We start from the raw sequence: 16,912 nt of genomic DNA, 5'->3' as shown, positions 1-16,912 counted from the left end.
AAAAATTTACAGATAATGTACTCACCCCCTTGTCATCCAAGATGTTCATGTCCTTCTTTCTTCAGTTGTAAAGAAATTGTTTTTTTGATGAAAACATTTTAGGATTTCTCTCCATATAGTGGACTTCTAAGGTGCTCTCGAGTTTTAACTTTCAAAATGCAGTTTAAATGCAGCTTCAAAGGGCTCTAAATGATCCCAGCCAAGGAAGAAGGGTCTTATGTAGCAAAACGATCAGTTTTTTTTCTTAAAAAAAATAATAATAATAATAACAATATATACTTTTTAACCTCAAACGCTCGTCGTGACTAGCTCTGCGTGAACGCTGTGTATTCCGGTTCAGTACAGTTAGGGTATGTCAAAAACTCCCATCTCATTTTCTTCAAAATCATCCTACATCGCTGCAGAAGTACCGAACAAGTGTTTACAAAGTGAATGCGCAAAGAAAGTCAAAGGCCCTTTCAAAAAAAAGGTAAAACAGAAATGTAGGATGAAATTGGAGGAGAAAATAAGATGGGAGTTTTCTGACATACCCTAACTGTCATGAACTGGAATACACAGAGTTCATGCAGAGCTAGACAAGACAAGCGTTTGAGGTTAAAAAGTATATAAATTGCAAATTTTTTTAGAAAATGATTAATCATTTCGCTAGATAAGGCCCTTATTCCTCGGCTGGGATCGTTTAGAGCCCTTTGAAACTGCATTTTGGAAGTTCAAACTCAGGGACACCACTGAAGTCCACTATATGGAGAGAAATCCTGAAATGTTTTCCTCAAAAAACAATTTCTTTACGACTGAAGGAAGAAAGACATGAACATCTTGGACGACATGGGGGTGAGTACATTATCTCCAAATTTGTTTGTTTGTTTGTTCTGGAAGTGAACTATACCTTTAATAAAGGCCTTTTGAAGTGAATGGATGTGTTTGTAGATCTATCTATCTATATATCTGTCTATATCTGGTTCTATAGGCTACTTCAGTAGCTACAATATACTGTACACTGGAATACTCCTTTTTCTTTTTTTTCCTTTGAACATACATTTTCTTAATCTGTAATCACAAAATCAATCATGATTAACTTATTTTACTATATTAACACTCCTGGTTTAATTAAAAAAAAAAAGTTTAAAAACAAGCAGCTATGAGGAAATTACTTCAATGTGAAGTGGATTTTTAGGGTCTTCGACCACTCTTAAGAAATATGGATTTTGAGGAAGAAAAGCTTCACTGTTGCCTTATGGTTCAACCTTTATGTTTTCTGTGTACATTACTTTTTAAGGTACAGTTAATTGAAAGGGACAAAATACCATCATGTACCTGAGCACGTTTGTACTCACTCAGAGTTCAGAAAAATACTTGCTGTTGTTGAGCAAGAAGAAAAATCTCACAGCCCATCCTGAGACTAAACAAAAGTGACATCATCTGTCAGTTGTAGCACAGCAGCTCTGTGTGTAACTGTCAATCTGAGTACAGAAGCTGTTGACTGATGACGCTGGTACTTTATGGCCATTAACTAATTAGCACAACTCACAGCAGCCCACGTTATTTATGTCTACAATACTGTGCTGCTTTATATATAAGCCAATAGCTAGAGGCTGTGGAAGCTACTAATATGTTCTGTTTCAATAAAATAGTGGAAATACCTGTAACCCACTGGCAACTACTAGAATATCTAAGGATCTGCAAACAAACTTTATTGAACAAACACATGATTTAAACTCTGTAATGACTGACAGTCATGAAATAGGGCTTTCTACAGCTGGAGGAGGCAATATTAGCTGCGTGGATCGTTGTGTTTGTTGTAACGTGAAGGGATTGCAAGTATTTGGCAGCTTTTGTAGGAACTTTCTGAATCATTTTGATTTAAAAGAGGAAGAACATGTCTCGTCTCTGAATGTGTTTACAGCAAAATCCTGCCAGTCGTGTCTGTACACACTGTTGTGAAACCTGAAGTCCTTGAGATGTTCCTAACTGGTACTGGCTCCTTTACCAATGGAGAAAAGCTTACAGTATGTGAAAAGTATCTTACGTGTATCTGTGAAAAGCGTCTCTTCTGCTTTTGTCAGACTGTGCATACACTTTTTAAATACAAACATTCAATCAAATATCCTGTACAATGACAGTAAAATGACAGTGTAGGAGAAATTAAGAGACCACCATAAGAGTGTCAGGATGCTATAAGATGCTCTGTACAAGAGCCAGGAAAGAGGATTATGCTGCAGGATTCTTCCGAGTAATGCCTCTCTCTAGAGAACAGAAGAGATAACCATGAATTACTATTGTGGAGAAATAAGGCAGTCAGGGAAAACATCTGTAAATCAAAATAATCCCATGAAAACAAAATGGACAGGGGCAATATGGGAAAAGTGTGATTTTTTTTTTTTTTTTTTTTTTTTTTTTCGTCCATGAACTATAGGCAAGAGCTCTCTCACGCCTTTCAAACCCAAATCTTTATGAGCAGACTAAATATGTCCCTTGTTTATAATTTTTACAATTTTTTATTTTTTTTTTTCAAATAAGTAACCTAAATATATTATGAGTTAAAACAAAATTATTCCAAATTCTAATTACTATCAATAATTTTCTTTAAATTTCTTTAAAATAAAATAAAATAAATATTTATACACTAACGGCTGTACTTCAGTGTGTTTATTTATTTATTTTTCTTTCTTTCTTTCTTTTCTGGATTTTTTGTTGCTGGAAATCATTCAGTCCTACACCATAAAAATTATGTTTTTTAAAGATGCAAATAAAGATTATTGAAGTATGTTTTAAAAGTAAACATTATTTCAGTCTTTCTGCTTAAAAAGTGAAAATTGTAAATCCTACACCAATGTTTTACAGTGGAAAGTGATAACGTTTCTCCTCCCTAAACCACATGATGGTTACCTGTGTTTATATGAATATTTAAGAGGGACTATATGAATTTCAGCATTGAAGGACATAATTTGTTTACACATAAAGAATTTGATATCACCACATTTCTAAATAAAAAAGTAAATAAATGAGGAGTTAAATACAAAATATTTCTAAATTCGAGTTATTAATCATTTTCTTTAAAAGAACGCTTTTAAATATTACATATAGACTACTAGCTAATACCTTTTTTGCTGTAAACAAATAGAACAAAAACAACTGTAAAGAGTAAAACAGCCTAGATTATTAAAAATAGAAATTACATGGTCAAGCATGTGCACTTACTGTAAGGATGATCCACTAGTGTTTTTTTTAATCACAACAATAGAATAGAATAGAATAGAATAGAATAGAATAGAATAGAATAAAATAGAATAGAATAGAAGCTTTTTTGTAAAAAGCAACAACTCATAGATTGACTCATACTGTAGATGACAGTATCCGATGTTAGTATTTTTTAAAATCACAACACAATAACAGAATAGAACAGAATAGAATAGAACAGAATAGAAGCTTTTTTGGTCAAAAAGCAACAATATATGATTTGACACTCATAAATTGATTCATACTGTAGATGGCAGCATCCAATATTAGTGTTTTTTAATAACAACAATAGAATGGAATAATAGAATAGAATAGAACAGAAGGAAGCTTTTTTGGTCAAAAAGCAGCAATATGTGTTGATGGCAGCATCCGATATTTACATTTCAGGTGGCGCCATGTGACAATCACCAAAGAAACCTCAGAGAAAAGTGACGTCTATTAGAATGGATGTAGTGTCTGAACAAATTAAAGAGACGTGAGGGATGTGAGACTTCTGGAGAACAGTATGAACTGTATTCTGTCCCTCTGCTTCTCTGTAAACCGCTTCTTCACAGCTGAAAACGCTAGTTCCAAGAATGGGAATTTTGGCTGGAATCTGAGCTGCTTTTCCCTCCTTTTTCAGCATACGTCAGCGGCCGGCCTCAGTGACTCGCTGCCTGTGTCAGACTGGTGTTTTTCCTGCTGGGAAATAAAAATATGAATCAACAAAGTTGGGGCATTTGAACTCTTTAAAGGGCTAGACCCTGCGACGACCAACATTTGCGCTTAGACGTCACAACAAACCAACTATATAGTTAATTTATGGTTCAGTGGAACAACAAACAGCTCAAGTTTCACCCCTTATAGTCATCTGGTTCTTGTAATCTTCTAAGTACAGTATATGCTGTTGAATAAATAAAGCCATTCACGTCTTACATGGTTAGAGTAAGTAAATTACAGCTTGAGGGAATGTAAAACCTTTTGAATTTGATTGAAAACATTCCCCATGCATGCAGAGTTGAGTTAAACTGACTTCAAGAGACAAGTTATTGTTATAGTTTTTGTGAAAGCAGTCACATTTTGGTCCCAGTTGGGGGGAAACAAAATGAAACAAGCATTTAGAGAAGAGTATTGTGACTTTTCTTTGTCACTTAAAGGAACAGTTCACCCCAAAATTTGCTCAAAATGTCCTAGAAGTAGAAGAGTTTGTTTCTTCATGAGAGCAGATTTGGAGAAAATTGACTCATACTGTAGATGGCAGTTTCCAATATTTACATTACTAGTGTTTTTAATCACAACACAAGAATAGAACAGAATAGAATATAATAGAACAGAATAGAAACTTTTTTGTCAAAAAGCAACAATATATGATTTGACACTCATAGAATGATTTATACTGTAGATTAGTGTTTTTTATAATCACAACACAAGAATAGAATAGAATAGAATAGAATAGAATAGAATAGAATAGAATAGAATAGAATAGAATAGAATAAACAGAATAGAATAGAAGCTTTTTTGGTCAAAAAGCAACAATAAATGATTTGACACTCATAGATTGATTCATTCTGTAGATGGCAGCATCCAATATTATTGTTTTTATAATCACAACAAGAATAGAACAGAATAGAATATAACAGAACAGAATAGAAACTTTTTTGTCAAAAAGCAACAATATAACATTTGACACTCATAGAATGATTCATACTGTAGATTAGTGTTTTTTATAATCACAACACTAGAATAGAATAGAACAGAATAGAACAGAATAGAATAGAAGCTTTTTTGGTCAAAAAGCAACAATATATGATTTGACACTCATAGATTGATCCATTCTGTAGATGGGAGCATCTGATATTAGTGTTTTTTATAATCACAACACAAGAACAGAATAGAATAGAATAGAATAGAATAGAATAGAATAGAATAGAATAGAATAGAATAGAAGCTTTTTTGTTTAAAAAGTAACAATATATGATTGACACTCAGATTGATTCATACTGTAGATGTGATATGAGTTTTTTTATAATCACAACACAAGAAAATAATAAAATAGAATGCAATAGAATAGAATAGAATAGAATAGAATAGAATAGAATAGAAGCTTTTTTGGTTAAAAAGCAACAATATATGATTTGACACTCATAGATTGATTCATTCTGTAGATGGCAGCATCCAATATTATTGTTTTTATAATCACAACAAGAATAGAACAGAATCGAATATAACAGAACAGAATAGAAACTTTTTTGTCAAAAAGCAACAATATAAGATTTGACACTCATAGAATGATTCATACTGTAGATTAGTGTTTTTTATAATCACAACACTACAACACAACACTTCTAGAATACAACACAACACTTCTAGAATAGAATAGAATAGAATAGAATAGAATAGAATAGAATAGAATAGAATAGAATAGAATAAACAGAATAGAATAGAAGCTTTTTTGGTCTAAAAGTAACAATATATGATTTGACACTCATAGATTGATCCATTCTGTAGATGGGAGCATCTGATATTAGTGTTTTTTATAATCACAACACAAGAACAGAACAGATTAGAATAGAATAGAATAGAATAGAATAGAATAGAATAGAATAGAATAGAATAGAATAGAACAGAATAGAAGCTTTTTTGTTTAAAAAGCAACAATATATGATTGACACTCAGATTGATTCATACTGTAGATGTGATATTAGTGTTTTTTATAATCACAACACAAGAAAATAATAAAATAGAATAGAATAGAATAGAATAGAATAGAATAGAATAGAATAGAATAGAATAGAAGCTTTTTTGGTTAAAAAGCAACAATATATGATTTGACACTCATAGATTGATTCATTCTGTAGATGGCAGCATCCAATATTATTGTTTTTATAATCACAACAAGAATAGAACAGAATAGAATAGAATAGAACAGAATAGAAACTTTTTTGTCAAAAAGCAACAATATATGATTTGACACTCATAGAATGATTAATTCTGTAGATGGCAGCATTCGATATTATTGTTTTTATAATCACAACAAGAATAGAACAGAATCGAATATAACAGAACAGAATAGAAACTTTTTTGTCAAAAAGCAACAATATAAGATTTGACACTCATAGAATGATTCATACTGTAGATTAGTGTTTTTTATAATCACAACACTACAACACAACACTTCTAGAATACAACACAACACTTCTAGAATAGAATAGAATAGAATAGAATAGAATAGAATAGAATAGAATAGAATAGAATAAACAGAATAGAATAGAAGCTTTTTTGGTCTAAAAGTAACAATATATGATTTGACACTCATAGATTGATCCATTCTGTAGATGGGAGCATCTGATATTAGTGTTTTTTATAATCACAACACAAGAACAGAACAGATTAGAATAGAATAGAATAGAATAGAATAGAATAGAATAGAATAGAAGCTTTTTTGTTTAAAAAGCAACAATATATGATTGACACTCAGATTGATTCATACTGTAGATGTGATATTAGTGTTTTTTATAATCACAACACAAGAAAATAATAAAATAGAATAGAATAGAATAGAATAGAATAGAATAGAATAGAATAGAATAGAATAGAAGCTTTTTTGGTTAAAAAGCAACAATATATGATTTGACACTCATAGATTGATTCATTCTGTAGATGGCAGCATCCAATATTATTGTTTTTATAATCACAACAAGAATAGAACAGAATAGAATAGAATAGAACAGAATAGAAACTTTTTTGTCAAAAAGCAACAATATATGATTTGACACTCATAGAATGATTAATTCTGTAGATGGCAGCATTCGATATTATTGTTTTTATAATCACAACAAGAATAGAATAGAGTAGAATAGAATAGAATAGAAAAGAAAAGAAGCTTTGTTTATAACATAGCAATATATAATTTGACACTTATAGATTGATTCATACTATAGATGGCACCATCCGATATTAGTGGGTTTTTTTTAAATCACAGCACGAGAATAGAATAGAATAGAATAGAATAGAATAGAATAGAATAGAATAGAATAGAAGCTTTTCTGGTCAAGCTGAATTTCTCTGAATCTGCTCACATGAAGAAACAAACTCATCTATATCTTGGATGCCCTGAGGCTGAGTAAATTTTTTGGCAAAATTTCATTTTTGGGTGAACTATTGCTTTAATGCCAGTGCAAAAGGCCTATAGGGAGACCGAGCCTCCTGTGGGGCAAATAAACTTGTCTCACTCCCAGTCTTGTCGTTTCAGTCTGGGAGAGAAACCTTTCCCAGAACCTTTCCGATCCGACACAGAGGATCCTGCATTACACATGAGCTTAGGTTTTTTGTTGTACAAAAAAACATTGTAAGCTTATCAAAAACGTAACAGGGCTCATTGCGTAATCTGACTGGCATTTGTGTTGGTGAGAACAGTTAGCCTATAAAGACCACGTCACAACTGCACAGTCGGTGATATGGGAAAGTTTTCCAACGATTCCGGTTTGATGACGATTGTAATCGTTCTTGTAATACAGTGAGTCCCTCTGATGATAACAGGGTATTTCCAGTGAATCACAGACTGACGTGTTAGAAGAGTTGCTGTAATATTGTTTATTAAGTGTGAGAAATATTACATACTGGTAGACATATTTTGGTTTCTGTGTTTGGGTTAAGTATTACTCAAGTGCCTTTGCTAACAACTGTTTTATGTCTGTCTTAATTTTTTTTTTTTTCTTTTTTTTTTTCTTTTTATATAGAGTTCTGTGGAAATGATGCTTTTTATTCCCGGGAGGCTCTCAAATATGTAAATTGTTGTTAGTTGTCAACTGCTGTTTGTGTTTTTTATATCCTTACCCAACATGATTTAGGGTTAGGTAATATTAGTAGTATTATGTTAATAGGGTACAATGGGGCTAAAGGCACCCCCTAAGAAAAAAAGTGCTTTTCACTGCGCCCAAAGTGTATGATTGCAGAAAAATACATACGTTTGTATTGAATTTCAGTGGAGCAACAGATTTTGTGTGAAAATAAATCATACAAGTCGTTTATTTTGTTTAAAAATCTCATAAATGCATGAGGTGGCAAGAGGGGCCTTTTACCCCACACATGGGGTAAAAGGCTCACCAGCATGGGGCAAAAGGCACACAGTATTGATATAAATGCTTTAGCTAAAATAATGTTTTTTGTTTTTAAATAATGTCTAAGTTTCACAAAGTTTGTACTATTTTCTGCTTATTTTGAAAAATAAAATAATTAATTTTAATTAATTAATTAATTAATTAACAAAATCATTTTAAAAAGTAAAGATTTTGAAAGCATTGAAGATCCCATGATAATTTAATATAGATTTACAGTAGTAACAACAAATAATATTTTATGAGATTATTAATATCATGTTTTAAATATGATGGTTTAATTCTAAACATGGCGATTATCGCTAAGATGGACACCCAACATAATATATGATATTTACCATCTGAATCTAACAATGTCATGTGAACAAATGGAAAAGTCAGCCTTCTATTAATTATCATGTTAATTATTGTGCCTTTTAGCCCCAACAGCAGAAAATCATTTAGAAGACCTTTGTCTCAAGATATATTGAATAATTGTAGCAATTCTCATTTGCTACTTAAATCTACAACTTTTTAAAAACATCAAATGTTAGATCTAGTAAGCACAGAATCAACTTTGTGCTGCAGCCCGTGATTGCATCAAGGATCAGACAATTTTGCACATGTATTTTGAAAGCAGCTGTTTTGGAAAGTGCTACGCCACGTTTTTTTTTTTTTTTTTTTTTTTTGCCATCTAGTGGTTTAGAGGAAAATAACATCAAAGGCGCCTTTTACTCCGGGAGCCTTTAGCCCTGTTCTACCCTACTATAAGGATTTAATGTAAATAATCATTTTTAAAATAATAAAATAATCATGATTATAAAATTAAATTAAATTAAATTAAATTAAAAAAACTTCAGGTTAAGCATAAAGGCAAGTGTGCAAAAAAATAAATAAATAAAAAATAAATAAAAATACAAGTATTTTAAGAAGATAATTAAAAAATTATTTAATTTTTTTTTTAACATTATTTATATTATTATTTAACAATAAAATAAAATAATAAAAATAATATTTGTCCCTTTATTTGATGTTTTTTGATCACTGCCTTTTACAAATCATCTCCTGTGGCCTCATGGGATAGTAAATTGTCATCTGGTTACTTTTCATCTACTTTTTTTATGAATTCATATATGCTACTATTTTCACATACTATTTTTCATTTTCTTTATAGTATATAAGTTTTTGGTTGCAGCCATAGTAATTTCCCCACCAAATTAATAAAGTTATTTATTAACCTTTTTGTAAATATTTTGAGGCATTTCTCATTTTATTTATGTGTAATTGGTGTTTCAGTGTTTAATGTTCATGTAAAATAAATGTAAAAAATGGTAGTATAGTTTTTGTTTGTTTGTTTTTTATCAATTTAGTGTCATTTTAGAAAATGTGTCTAGGAAATGTAATACAGATTTGGCATTTTGTTTAAACCACACTGTCTTTTACTGCATTTTAACTGGAAAAATAACACAAAAGTCCCATTGGTAACAAATCAAAAGATTCAGTGTTAACTAATCTCAGGGTCTTCATGCCCTAATACACAATTCTGGGTTATGTAATATCCAATAAATGGCATTTGTAAGAATGTGATGCTCTCAGGAAGGACATTTATATGGTTTTCTCTGTTTGAACTTTAATGGATGAACTTACACTGGCAACAACATTTCTGCAAACACTGCAGTGGGCCTTAAAAGCCCATCCTGAAGACGCCAACATAATCTTCGGAGAATCTCATGAGCATATGGTGGGAATAAAAGACTTGACATCCATCAAACAGCACCTCAGAACAAGCCACCAGAGCATCAATGGTCCAAAACATCTCTGTGATTCAGCTTGTTGTTTTAACCGTCTGTGGGACTCTGTGCATTAGCAGTGTGGTAAAATGGCGTACCCAGGAATAGAAATCTTAAACTGTAACATCTGTCACGTCTTTCCACCATGAAAGTGTGTCACTTTGGGAAAAATGAGTATATTAAAGTGTAAACCAAAAAACAGCATTGTGGTCCAGTTGGATCTAAACCATGGTTGACTCATATATTCTCACAAATCTCCTCACTAAACAACACGATGCCACCCTGTGTTTAGCTGAATACTTCACAAATTGAAGACATCGTGTCTTGTCAGCGTTATGTTCCAGAAGCCTTTGTACAGTACATTGTGCAACAAAATACATTATTTTGATATTAATATTTATACACTACAGGTATCTTGATAGACGCATTCTTAACACTAAGAAGCCTACTGGATCATATTTGAAATTCAAATTTGTAAGGCCTGTATTTTATCAACATAATCAAAATTTTACTGAAAAAAATGTAAGACGTGTTACTAAAACATTATTGAACATGCAAACTGTGGAATTTATGGAATGGAAATAAACATAAAATGAGTTCAAAACATACCGTGTCCATTAAGAGTTTTAGTCTACTTGTTCATAAATGCAGACATGTTTATATACTGATTATATAATGTATATATAATAATCTGGAAGATGTCAGTAACAGTGTGAACAAATATTTGTGTCAGTCTGACGAGCGTCAATGATGGTGTTCCCAGATCTCAGGTGATTTACTGCGGCACTTCTACAGCCCAGATTCCTGAGATACACACCATTTCCTTTGCTTCTGTTATTGAAGGGTCCTGCGTGTCTCTAAGGCCCCTCACCTTTGACCGCTCTTATAGCATGATCCTCGAACAGATGTCTGTATGACATGCTGGAAGACAAGATGTACCATAAACTTACTGTACTTTAGAAATGGCATCTGGGTAACGTGATAGTTCAAAGACTAACATTAATGAACACCAGGTCTAGTTTTTATGCTTTGCTTTTTTTTTTTTGTTTTTTTTTTTGCAGAATTCTGTACTTTGTTAAAATATGAATTTTGTTGGCACAGACACTGACCTGCATTGTTTGCTGTGATTGCTGTTATATGTACCACTTGGAAAATTTCTCCATGAAATTGGTGTTTTCCTCAGCATTATGCTCATCAACAGTTTTAACAATCACGAAGGTGTGCAACTCTGTTCGAGCAAATACTGATAAAACTAGTATTTGACTCTGAAAAACTTTGTTCTCAAAAAACTTTCAATGTTGTGTTGTGGTTGAGAAAATCTTCATCTAAACTTCAGCAAACCCTTGCAGAAGGAACTGTGGTGGTATCATGGTACAGTGATGTATCAGATGTAATACCATGGTATTTTTATATATCTTACACAGCAAAAAAAAAAAAAACACTACACTACCAGTCAAAGGATTTTGAACAGTAAGATTTTTTATGTTTTTAACAGAAGTCTCTTCTGCTCACCAAGCCTGCATTTATTTGATCCAAAGTACAGCAAAAGCAGTAACATTTTGAAATATTTTTACTATTTAATATAACTTCCTTCTATTTTAATATATTTTAAAATGCAATTTATTCCTGTGATCAAAGCTACATTTTCTGCATCATTACTCCAGTCTTCAGTGTCAAATGATCCTTCACAAATCATTCTAATATGCTGATTTGCTGTTCAAGAAGCATTTATTATTATTGTTGTTGTTGTTGTTGTTGTTGTTGTTGTTGTTGTTGTTGTTGTTGTTGTTGTTATTTATTAATATTTAAAACTGTTGAGGTTTTTTTGTTTGTTTGTTTGTTTGGGTTTTTTTTTTTTTTTTTTTTTTTTTTTGGATTTTCAGGAATCTTTGATGAACCGAAAGATCCAAAGATCAGCATTTATCTGAAAGTATTTTCTGAAGGATTTCTGAAGGATTATGTGACTGGAGTAATGATGCTAAAATCAGTTTTTAAATCACAGGAATACATTACATTTTAAAATATATTCAAATAGAAAACACTTATATTAAATAGTAAAAAAAAATCACAATTTTACTGTTTTTGCTGTACTCAAATAAATGCAGGCTTGGTGAGCAGAAGATACTTCTTTAAAAAGCATCACAAATCTTACTGTTCAAAAACTTTTGACTGGTATTGTATAGCTAAATATATGTTGTAAACAGTAAAGCTTTTTCATTTTTGACATTGAAAATATATTTCAATATATTTAGTTCTATATATGAAGAGTTCTATATATGAAGTCCATCTGACATTTTTCTTTAAAATAAGCATTTTTTCAGGCTCCTATGTATAGGTTTCTACCTAAGTATCGTTACTTCTGATTGGGCTGAGGCTGGGATTTAACGAGTTTAAGGTAAAAGTATTTGATGGATGTATACTATGTGTCGAAAGCATTCTATCAGTATCATTATCTCATTTTTGACCGAGGTGGCTTTGAGGGTTTTGCATCTGAACTCTTCATATATAGTTTCAACCTTGCGTTAAACGAAATATATTCAAAATATATTTCAGGGGCAATAAAATACATTTCCAGTCTTACAATAACCTACATTTAGGCTTAATTTAAATGTGAATGGAATAATCTACTAAAGGTCAAAACCAGATTGATAATAAAAAATTGTATAAATATTGTAAAGAATATTCCTTGCTTTTAAAAACGCTCATAAAATATATAATTTATGTTTATAATATATTTCTAAATATAGCACAGCATTTACAAATATAATTTACTGTATTACAATACAGTATATATTCTTTTCTGAGGTACTGAAATAGGCCATGTCAAACTCACTTAAAATGATTTGACACTGTTAAGATATTCCACCCATAATTGTGTTTCGTTCTAAAAATCACGCTGATGTGTCAACTAGGCGCATGCAGTGAAACCATTATCTGTAGATGTGTCTGGATCAGTTTCAGTAGCAAAAAAATGACTATTGCACTGTTATTTTAGATACATCCCATTAAAAATATCACTTTATCCCTGAGCTTTGCTGAATAATCAGTCAAACTAATTTTTTTGGCATTTGGAAGTAGGGTTTGTCATTAGTTCTGAAATAATTTTCTGTGCCAAACAGCGTAATTGGCTTTGAGTGCTATTATCATCCCACATGGCCTAATTTTTACTAGACAGAATGATTCAGAAAGGAGGAAAAAATGTGGGTTTCCATTAACTCTCCGCCAGCTGCCTGTTCTCCAGCATCACCAGATCTTCCTTTCATTTTCCAGAGTTCATTGTGTGCATAGGACTCATCCTTTCTGTTCTGTTTTACTTAATCTCATGTCCTCCTCCTTCAGGTCTGTCCCATTTTTGTCAAACCATCAATCTATCCTTATAATCATTTCTGGAGAAACTAGAGGAACATTTTCAAAATGTACATGACAAAGACCAGACTTCAGAGATAAATTAATGTGACAAACACAGTACTCCAGTTCCCTTCATAGTTTCAAAAGTATGCATTGGCTTTGTTGATCCAGTCACAGATCCAAATCCTGCGATAACTCGTCTATCTCTCTTGCGCAGAACAACAAACTTCCCTCAAGCAATTGGGGTGTATATTCTCTTGTCTATACAGAAATTAGTAACCCTGTGATCGTATGGCAACTGAGCTAACAAGAGAGAAGTTGAAAACGGTTCAATCTGCTGCAATACATATACAGAAGACTGCTGGCTGCTGTGTTTGGCTAGATTGTTTCCATCACGCACAGCAGTTTATAACCATAACGTGAATTAATGTCTCTGAGTCATCCAAAATGCCATTTTCCATCGCTGGAGTGTCAAAATCTCAAGTCACGAGCTCAATCAAATAATCACATGATCTCGAAGTAGGGCACTGCAGCTGCAGTGAGAGAAAGCGGAAAAGTTTGGAAAAAATAAAGTGGGACTATTTGATAACCAAACATACCCATAAGGCAACTGGTGTGTGTGTGTGTGTGTGTATGTGTGTATGGGGACTGGTGAAAAATATATTTTAAAGGTCCAAAATAAATATATTTTATGTGTTTTAAATGACCAAAATATATTTTAAACTGTAGCTCAATTAAATATATTTTAAAAATTGAAAATATATTTATTTTCAACCTTCATATACCAAATTATATGGATTTCAGAGGCAATAAAATGCATTTACAATCTACATTTATGCTAAATGCAAATATGGCTGGAATAGCCAAGATTAAACTAAATTTAGAATTATTTAATATTTATATATATATATATATATTGTAATATTGTAATTTTGGATTAAAAAGTATGTTTGCTGATTTGTAATAAAATGTGTCATGTTCTCACATGTACACAACAAATAAAGTTTATCTCTAAATGTGGCATGTGAATGTATTTCCTTAAACTGAAATATATTGAAAATATATTTTTACATTTCTTTTGTATTTTTAAAATATATTTTCAAAATATACAAAAAATTGTATATTAGTAGAAAAATATATTTACATAAATATATTTTGAAACATGCTCATTTTTTTGTATATTCTGAAATATATTTAAATATTTATCCTTGAGTTTGTGTTCACTGTTCATGATGATGTGCATCACATCAGTCCTTCCATTATTTTTGCAGAAACAATTCATATCACCTTTAAGAATCTGTCCCAATTTGAATGACCCGAATGACTCATAAAATGACCAAATGTCATGCCCTAGAAATGTCTTGTAGCTTTAAAACACATGTTGGTGAGGAAGCACAAGCAAGTGTGAAACGCCAGGGTAGGAATGCCAACAGCTCTCTTTAATTACAGCTGAAAGATTGATATGTAGGCCAAAATATAACATAAATAGTCAGCAGAGGGATTTCAGACAATTAATTTGACAGGTCATTGTTAAAGTCACATTTCAAAACAACAAAACACTTCCCTCTAATTCACGAGACCTAGATATGGTGTCATGGCATTATAGTGAATCAGCCCTGTATTTAGTGGGAAAACAGAGGAGAAACAAAGCCTCCATTTGCACTTAATTTGCTCTCATTGCTGTTTACAAGTGGAGATATTAAAGAGATCTCGCATTAACCTTTGCACATCCAGTCATCATCACACCCTGAAGCCTTTTTAACCCAACACTGGTCTTAATCTTGTCAGTTCTGTTCAAGAGTATCTGACACTTTAAACAGCCAACACTTTGCTTTCCGCAACAGCTGTTCAATAAATGCAGGTCTGAAGTGTAAGCATGTTTTCACCATTCGGAGTTGCCATTATGGTAAACCTGGCAAATTCCTTCTTGTCTCCGTCATGACACGAGGAAGAAGAGATTAAAGGGCTGAAGAGAAGTGCAGCACACACATATATTCAACATTATGTCAACCCTGCAATTTACTGTGTGTATGATTTTAGTACTTAACACAAACTGATCCAAAAATAGTCTGCAACACAGTAGATAAAGGAACACACATTCACATGAACAATGAGATTTTCCTCAACAATCCTAATTACTGTTTGTTAATAGTTGATAAGGTTGTTAAAGGAGAAGTCCACTTCCAAAACAAAGATTTACATATAATGTATACTCACCCCCCTTGTCATCCTAGATGTGTATGTCTTTCTTTCTTCAGTCGTAAAGAAATTATGTTTTTTGAGAAAAACTTTTTTGCATTTTTCTCCATATAATGGACTGATACGGTGCCCCGATTTTGAACTTCCAAAATGGCTTAAATGTGGCTTCAAACAATCCCAAATGCGGTTGTAAACAATCCCAGCCGAGGAAGAAGGGTCTTAAGGGCCGAAACAATCCGTCATTTTCATAAAAATAATACAGTTTCTATACTTTGCTTGTCTTGTCTTACTCTGCCTGGACTGTTTTTTTCCGATTCATGACAGTTAGGGTATGTCGAAAAACTCCCATCTCATGTTCTCCCTCAACTTCAAAATTGTCCTATATCGCTGTTTTACCTTTTTTGTTAAGGGTGTTTGATTTTCTTTGCATGTTCACTTTGCAAAGACTGGGTCCGAACTTCTGCAGTGATGTAGGATGAGTTTGAAATGATTTTTGAAGTTAAGGGAAAAAATACGATCAGAGTTTTTTGACATACGCTCTTAAAAATAAAGGTGCTTCACAATGCCATGGAAGAACCTTTTTTTGTTTAAATGATTCCATAAAGAAACTTTACACTCTGAAGAACCTTTCTGTTTCACAAAAGGTTCTTTGTGGGGAAAAAAGGTTCTTTATAAAAGGGTAAGAAAGAGATGGTTCTTAAGAGAACCTTTGACTGAATGGGTCTTTGTGGAACAAAAAATGGACTATTTTTAAGAGTGTACCCTAACTGTCTTGAGGCAGAATACACAGAGTTCAGGCAGAGCAAGACAACATGAGTGTTTAAGATTAAAATTTTTTTATGAAAATAACCAATCGTTTCGCTAGATAAGACCCTTCCTTCTCGGCTGGGATCTTCTACAACCACATTTGGGATTGTATGAAGCAGCATTTAAACTGCACTTTGGAAGTTCAAACTCGGGGCACTGTTAAGCAACTAGTTAATAGTTAATAGTGAGTAGTGTTGTGTCGTGACTGTCAAGTTTTAAAGAAGTATGCTTATTTTGATGTGTTGACCGTCAGAATGGAAGCTTTCCATTGATGTATGGTTTGTTAGGATAGGACAATATTTGGTCAAGATACATCTATTTGAAAATCTAAAATCTGAGGGTGCAAAAAAAATCAAAATATTGCGAAAATCACCTTTAAAGTTGTCCAAATGAAGTTCTTAGCAATGCATATTACTAATCAAAAATTAAGTTTTGATACATTTACTGTAGGAAATT

The sequence above is a fragment of the Labeo rohita genome, chromosome 7, assembly GCF_022985175.1.
Source record: "Labeo rohita strain BAU-BD-2019 chromosome 7, IGBB_LRoh.1.0, whole genome shotgun sequence".
NCBI lineage: Eukaryota > Metazoa > Chordata > Actinopteri > Cypriniformes > Cyprinidae > Labeo > Labeo rohita.
The sequence above is the reverse complement of the archived record's forward strand: the minus strand, read 5'-3'. Positions refer to the sequence as shown.